We start from the raw sequence: 8539 nt of genomic DNA, 5'->3' as shown, positions 1-8539 counted from the left end.
GGTTGGTGTTTTCATATTAAGAAGAAATTTGTCAGTTATGCTGAAACCATAAAAGGAAGCAGGAAGCATCAGGTAGTTAGTTGATAACAATGGTGGAGTCTTTTGAAAGGGCTGGTTTCTGTTTAGCCCTTTGGGAAGGAAGCCTCATTGTGGTTTTCCAGGGAGGGGGTATCATGAGACATGCCTGACCTCCTTTCTTGCCATGGCTGATAACTCAGTTTTCAAGATTTCTCTCGGGCCCTAACGTTTCTTTCTTTGGAGCTTAGAATTTCGCTTTTATTTTTCAAAATCAAAGATGTACATTTTTTTTTTTTTCTTGAGACAGGGTCTTCTTACTCTGTCACCCAGGCTGGAATGTAGTGGGAAAATTATAGCTCACTGCAGCCCTGAACTCCTGAGTATAAGTGATCTTCCTGTCTCAACCTCCTGAGTATCTGGTACTACAGATGCATGCCACTATGTGCCCGGCCAATTAAGAAAAAAAAAAAAAAAAAAGCAACTTTTTTTGTAGAGACAGAAACTTGCTACATTGCTCAGGCTGGTCTCGAACTCCTGGCCTCAAGCAATCCTGTGATTCTTCCCTCCTGCTTCAGCCTCTCATAGGGATTATAGGCATGAGCCACTGTGCCCAGCCTAAAAGGATATACATTTTAAAACAATCCATAAGTCAAAGAAGAAACTGCAATTAAAATAAAATATTGTGAAAGAAGAAGAATATGAAATACTACAATACTAAAACTTGTGGGATACAGCTAAAACAGTGCTATGAGAGAAATTTATGTTCATAAATGCATACATTAGAGGCTATAAGCATGATCTGCTTCTATTTCAGAGATTATATTTTAAAAAAACAACAAATTAAGCCTAAAGCAAATAGAAAGAAGAAAGAAAAAGGGAAACAAGCAAAATTTATTGAACTGGAAAAACAAACATGCAGTAGAGAAACTCAACAAAGCTGAAAGTTGATTCTTTTGAAAAAATAAAAAGCATATAAAATCAATAAATTCCTCTCAAGACGAATTAAAACACAAGGAAAAGGAGAAACCAGTAAGTATATTGAGGAGAAAAAGATGAGATAATCATACTTCCTATAGAGAATAAGATTATAAGGGATATTATGATCAAGCTTATGCCAATAATTTATAAATTTATATAATATGGACATATTTTCAGAAAAACACTACTAAATACATGAAGAAATAAAGAATCTGAATAGTACTATAGCTATATAAAAATTGGATCTTTAATTTAACACATTTTCACATAGAAAATGCCAGACTTAGATGACTGCACTAATGAATTTAAACAAATATTTATGAAAGCAATAGCATCAATCTTGCAAAACTTTTTCAAAAATATAGAAAAAGAGAAAACATTTCCCATCTTGTTTTTGAGACTATTGTGACAATTGTATCCAAATTTTATTTGGTTATTGCAAAAATAAAAGGGAAATTATAAAACATAGCTGTAAAATCCTAAATAAAGTATTAGCAAACATATTGAGTTATATAAAAAAATACAGCACAATCAAATTGGGTTTAAACAAAAAATGCAAATTGGCTTATCATTTAAAAATTAATTTCTATAATTTATATTATAGTTTAAAGGAGAATAATATGGCCATTTTGATAAAGAAAAACATTAAAATTTAATCTCCATTTGCATTAAAAAATTGCCTGTACTGTAATAATTTTTGCTTAGTATGATGTTAGCAAACTTGCCATGAAATTAAGTCCTTTAATCGGATAAAAATATCTAGCCAAAATTGTAGTAAATCATGTAGTAAATCATAACATTTACTACCTAAAGTAAAATCATAACATTTACTACATAAAATAAAATAAGATATTGAAAGTTTATTTCTGAGTTCAGAACCCTCATCACTTCTAGTCAACATTACACTAGAGGTGGTAGTCAGTAAAATGAAGTTAGAAACAAAACTAACATGAATTAGAAGAGAAAAAACAAAACTGTAATTAAAAAAAAATTAAAAATCCAAACATAGAAAATGCCAGATTTAGGTGGCTGCACTAATGAATTTAAAGAAATATTTATGAAAGCAATAGCATCAATCTTGCTAAACTTTTTCAAAAAAATAGAAAAGTGACTCATGGTCAATATAAATAAATGCATTGTATTTTTATATACTGGCACCAAACAATTAAAAATGAAATGTAAAAAAAAAAAAATACTAGTGACAAAGAATTAAAAACATCCAGTTGTTAGTAATCTAATTAATGAAGTATAAGACTTCTATACATAATAAAATTTCACTAAGAGAGATGAATGAAGACTTGAGTAAATGGAGAAACAAGTTATGGATTGTAAACCTAATAATGTCAGTTTTCACCAAATCAGTGAATGGGTTCCTTGCACTACTGATCAAGTCTCCAGCTGGTTTCATTTTGTTAATGGGCCAGAACACTCTAAAATATTTTTAGAAGTTCAAGTACCAAGAATAACTAAGATGATTTTAAATAACAATGCATTGTAACCACCCAATGGACTTTCCTGGCCCACTGCCCAGAAGAGCCAATTTATTAAGACAGGGAAATTACAATAGAGAAAGAGATTAATGCACTCAGAGTAGGCTAAATAGGATACTGGAGTTTTATTACTCAAATCTGTCTCCCTGATAATTCAGACTGGAGTTTTTTCAGGATAATTTGTCAGAGATGGGGCTAGGGGTAGGAAGTATTGATTGGTTGGGTTGGAGATTAAATCACAGGGAGTTGAAGCAATATATATATATATATTTTTTTTTTGAGAGGGATTATCACTCTGTCACCCAGATTAGAGTGCAATGGTGTGGTCTCAGCTCACCGCAACCTCTGCCTCCTAGTTTCAAATGATTCTCCCACCTCATCTTCCTGAGTAGCTGAGACTACACGTGCACGCCACCACACCTGGCCAATTTTTGTATTTTCAGTACAGATGGGGTTTCACTATGTTGGCCAGGCTGGTCCTGAATTCCTGGCCTCCTGATCTGCCTGCCTTAGCCTCCCAAAGTGCTGGGATTACAGGTGTGAGCCACCGCACCGGGCTGAAGCAAGTTTTTTTTGCTATCTTCTGTTCCTGGGTAGGATTGCAGAACCTGAGCCTGATAACCAGTCTGGGTGGTGCCAGCTGGTCCATCAGAATACAGAAGGTAAAAATTATCTCAAACAACAATCTTAGGTTTTACAGTAGTGATGTTATCCCTAGGAGCAATTGGGGAGGTTAAGAATCTTAGGCCTCTAGCTGGATGATTTCTAAACCATAGTTTCTAATCTGGTGGTTGATTTACTAGTCTTACAAAGGTAGTCTGAAGGCCAGGCAGGAGGGGGTTTGTTTTGGGAAAGGGCTATTATTGATGACAGCAGCAGTCAATCTGAAGTGGCTGCTGTGAAGACACTGGCTCCAACTGGGTAGATGGGGCTGGGACTGTGTGCTCTGGGGGAGCTGGTGGGGGCCGGGTATGGGTGGGAGCCCTGCCACCAACCAAGTCGAGAGAGCAGGATCACATGCTCCTGGGCACAGATTTGACCACCTAGTCCTGGCTTCAGACCCAGGCATCCCTGCACTCTTGGGTCCCCAGAGGAAGCCCCTTGTCTCTGCAGGCTTGAAAGTAGATACTTCTGCTGTCCGGCCTCTCCCCACTCCTGGTGCCCACTCTGGAATGGGGCAATGTTATAGCCAAGCCTGGGCACTGTGGTGACCCAGCTGGGTGCACACACACTTGAGGCAGTGCTAACACACCAGCTTCTTACTGCTTCATCCCTCTCTGGACTTTGGGTTTCCATGAGCATGGGAGGGATGCCAAGGGGGTACTGAGGGTGGCTTGGTGCAGACTTGCAGGAGCCCCTAGGCATGAACAGCCTGCATGCCATGGACCACATGTTGATGGCAGCAGGAGGCAGACAGACAGGTTCCTGGGTGGAAAGGGGTGGGTCCCTGGTGAAACCCCACCTTCAAGCCAGGGATAGCCTGAAGCCTGAGGGCTGGGCTGTCAGTTCCGGGTGGAGTCAACTGCTGGGAGTGAGAACTTACAGCTTTGTCTGGGCCTGCCCATGGCTGCCCGTGGGCCAGTCTGCACACACTTCCTCCTTTCTGAGCCCATAAAAAACCCCAGACCCAGCCATACTTGTACAGATGTCAGGACTACCAGCTGTGGGAAGGAGGTACCCACTCTGGGTCTCCTCTCTGCTGAGAGCTAGGCACTTGTTGGGATTACCTGCCTGGAGAAAGGAGCTACCCACTTAGGCTCTCCCTAGAGCTGTTCTGTCACTCAATAAAGCTCTTCTTTGCCTTGCTCACACTTCAGTTGTTTGTGTACCTCATTCTTCCTGAATGTGGGACAAGAACTTGGAAACTGATGAATGGTGGGACAGGAAAAGCTGTAACACCAACAGGGCTGAAATGCTTCCCCTCCCCTCCACCACTCTCCATGCTGGTGGCAATGAGATAGATAGAAGAGCTGTGGCCCTTTGGGAAGCCAGATCTAGTTGCTCCTTAAATCAAGGCTGTGACACCCTCTTTGGGGCTCTGTGGTCCTGTTATCTCCAAGCTTCCAGGCACCACTGAATTCCCTGGTGCCAGTGGTAGAAGCGATTTGTGGCATGCCTAGTCCAGCCACAGCCTTGCAAAAAGCCAGTGCCTGTGCTGGTGTCTGGAACTGCCTGCCCTGCTGCAGCTGGCTGGACCCCATTCTTGCTCACACACCCCTCATTGCTCTGTCTCTGGCTTGGCCTTAGCAGGTGTTGGACCTGGTGCCAGTAGTGCAAGTCAAGTGCAGCCTGCCAGGCCCAGTGGGTGGAATGAACCCCAGTGGGCCCAAGCAAAACTCGGGCAAAGGTGCCACCAGCCACAGAGGTTTCTAGCTGGAAATGTGACACCCTAAGGATCCCGAGACATAGCCAACTTTGTTGCAAAGTTAAACTGTGAACTAAATTCCTCCTGTAGTTAAATCAGCCTACACTCAGGAATGCAAAAGAGCAGCTTGGAGGTTAAAGGCAAGATGGAGCCAGTTAGGTCAGGTATTTTTCACTGAAATAGTTTTCTCACTGTTAGAATTTTTGCAAAGTGATTTCAATTGAGAGGAGTTACTCTACTATATTAATACTTACAAAGTTGCAATAATTAATATGGTACAATATTGATGAACAAACAAAAATAAACAGAATAGAAAGTCCAGAACTGTATTCCTTTTTATACGGACACTTGACATGACAAAAAATAGCCCTTTGAAGCATTAAGGGAAAACTCTTTAAATGGTTCTGGTTCAATCAGACATTTTTAGTATTAAAAAGAATGGAACTTAGACCCCATTTCATAGCACACAAAGAATTAATTTCAAATTAGTCACAGAGCTGAATGTAAAAAAAATTAAAATGAAATGAGAAAGAAACCACACTTTCGGAAACTCAGTCACAGTAGTGACCAGATTCTTTGATGATATCCAGTTCCCACATCAAGGTCTTTATCTGTAGTTAGACAACTCCTATGATAATTTGTGACATGCCACTCATATACTCTCTTGTCTTCATGCTTTTCCTATTAATATTGCTTTGGTTTGGAACTCATAAGTATGTCTTTTCTATACTTTCTCAGCCTATGAAGACCATATCCATCTTTTACAGATGCAGGTTAAATTTCATATGTCTGTAGAGCATTGCCTAATATTCCTAGTCTGAATGAAGGTATTATTTCCCCTTACATCCTCCCTGAATGCAGAGGGTTTTTTTTTTGTTTGTTTGTTTGTTTAAATTTCCATTTAATGTACTTTGTCTTGTTTATGTTGCTCTTTGGTCTTTCACCAAACTACAAGTTCTTCATTGCAGGGGTCAACCTTGTCCATTGGCATATTCTACTGCACTCAGCCAATTAGTTACGATAGATTAACTTTTGCTCTGGTAACAATAGGCCCCAAATACTGATGGCTTATAACAAATGTTTATTTCTCATTCATACTTCATGTTCATCACTGTCAGTTGGGGATGCTCCATGTCTCCTCATTTCGAAACCAAGCTGAAGGAGCAGCCACTGTTTCAATCTTTGCCAGTGGTCTGGCAAAAGGAAAATACTATTGAAAGTCTCAGAAAGGCAGTTAAATGTTCTTGCCAGAAAATGGCCATATCGCAAAACCAGGCTACTGAAGGGAACAAATATCATGGGTCTCCTCTTAAGCAAAAGGCAGGCCAGGAAATATAGTCAATATATGTGCCTAGAAGGGCAGAGTACTAGAAAAACTCAATGAACAGCTCCAGTGACTGTAACACCACCACACTATTTCTTGTGTTTATAATAAATATGTGCTGAGAGGATGAATGAATGAATCAATAAAAAAACTAACAGAGCTAACATGAATAAAATGAAAATGTGGACTACATTAAGATACAGTATACAATTCTGTTTAGTAGATACAGATTTATGAATAATAGAATTAAAAAAATTTCAAAGCAATTCTAGTCAATGAAATATTTATATGCTTTTAAAATCTTTTCCCTTAAAAACTACGATAGCCTTCCTTATTACATTATAGAACTATGACATAATTTTAAATTACATATTTTACTGTAAAAATACATGCCAAGGGAATGACAATTTTGAAATGTAATTTTGGTATCCATATTTCTATGAGTAGAAATTATTATTTTACCATTGGTGGCTGTATCAGACAACTCAGATTGCCACAACAAAATACACAGCCTAGGTAGATTAACCAACACAATTTATTTTCTCACGGTTCTGGCAGTAAGAAGTCTAAGATCGAGATGTCAGCAGGATTGATTTCTTGTGAGGGCTTGCTTACTGGCTTTCTGTGTCCTCAGATGGCTCTTCTTCTGTGTATGTGCAGAGAGAAAAAGATTTCTATGGTGGCCTTGTAATAAAAGTATCAGTCTTCAGAAGTAAATTTTTTTCTAAGATTTGTATTGGCACCAACATGTTATACATCATTCTATTATACTATTTTTTCTCTTTTTATAGTATTCTTCTCTTTTTAGACTTCTAGATTTCTCTTTTGAAAAAGCTCTCTGTTTCATTCCATTTAGCTTCTTGTTTTATTAACCTGTGCAACTCATAAATCTTTAAGTCATTAAGTCATCAAACACCCAACTCAAACTGGCTTAAGTAAAAAGTAAATTTATTGGCTCTGTTAGTTGGAGCCAATGATTCGAATATAGGCTCCAAACTTCAGATTCAACTTGATCAAAAGCTAAAGACTCCCTCTCCATTTTTAGAAATTGCCTTTTTTTCCTTTATTGGCTGGGAACTAAGAGACAATATGACCACCCAAATGTTCACACTGTTGTATTGTTTCATCAAACCAGCGTACTATGTTCTTTTATGAGACAGTCAGATGTAGTCACAGAGCAGAAACAAGAGAGGATCAGGAAAACAAAGCTTATGACAACAGGTCCTAGAAAGAGGCGGCACAGCGCACCATGTAGGGCCACATGGGAAAGCACCAGGGTGGGTCCAGAGGCAGAACTTGGAGGAGATAGGTGTGCCTAAGTCACAGACTTTAGGGGAGTTACAGCAGGAGGCAAGATAGGGCTTGGTAATCAGTTTAAGATTGGTTAGTTTGAATAATGTCAGTGGACTCTAAGCTAAAGGGGTGTTTCCTAGTTGCCCAGTACCTTGCACTGGGATGAATAAGGCAGAGGAATATTGCCCTCTTGACATGTATGGGCCAGACAGAAGAGGCGTGCCTCTGGATTGATTGGTTTGCATATCAAAGCAGTCAGCTCCTGGTTGACTGTTTGCTCTCTCTGGGAATTGAATAGTCTTGGGAGATGCAGTCTCTCCCCAGCCAGAAGGATTATTAAAGTGCCAAAACATCATAATATGTAGAAAATAAAAACTACAAATATTATACCCAGCAGGAAAAAAACAAACTTGAATGACTATTTATTTCCTCTGATAGTTTGGACAGTATTTGTTTTAGTCTAATTTGACCATGGGCCATGTGCCCATATTGAACCAATCTCTGTGGTGAGGTAGACGGAATATATTGACAAGTCATGCCTTGTTACTGTGCCCATTCACGAAGCTCTGGAAAGTAAGGTGATTGTGGCTGAACTGTATCGATCGATAATGATTTTCCACAAGAGAAAATCCATGTGACCTTACCACATAAAGGGGAACAAATGCTGGACAATCCAAAAAAACTTAAGGCCATTCCACGGTCTATATTTGAGTTCTTTCAGTTTTCATCCTAAATCAGGATTGACACCACTGAAAACGAAAAAAAAAAACCCAAAAAAACTGAAGCATTTACATTTTTTTTGCTTTGATATAAAGATATCTGCATTTCACAATAACACATGATTTTGTTGACACTTTGACTTTCTATGTTACTTTAGATCAGACTGATATCTTCAGTTGATTTGGTCATGTTCGTAAATCAAATACAACTGAGAAAACATAGTAAGAACATTCAACATTTGTGCACAGTAGATTAGGATAACTGGTACACATAATTCATATGTCTCAAATTAACTACTGGTTCTAAGACCAACTAGTTGTTGTTAGAGTAAAAAGTAATCAATAGTTGCTT

The sequence above is a fragment of the Callithrix jacchus genome, chromosome 6 (assembly GCF_049354715.1).
Source record: "Callithrix jacchus isolate 240 chromosome 6, calJac240_pri, whole genome shotgun sequence".
Lineage (NCBI taxonomy): Eukaryota > Metazoa > Chordata > Mammalia > Primates > Cebidae > Callithrix > Callithrix jacchus.
This window is presented reverse-complemented; position numbering follows the sequence as displayed.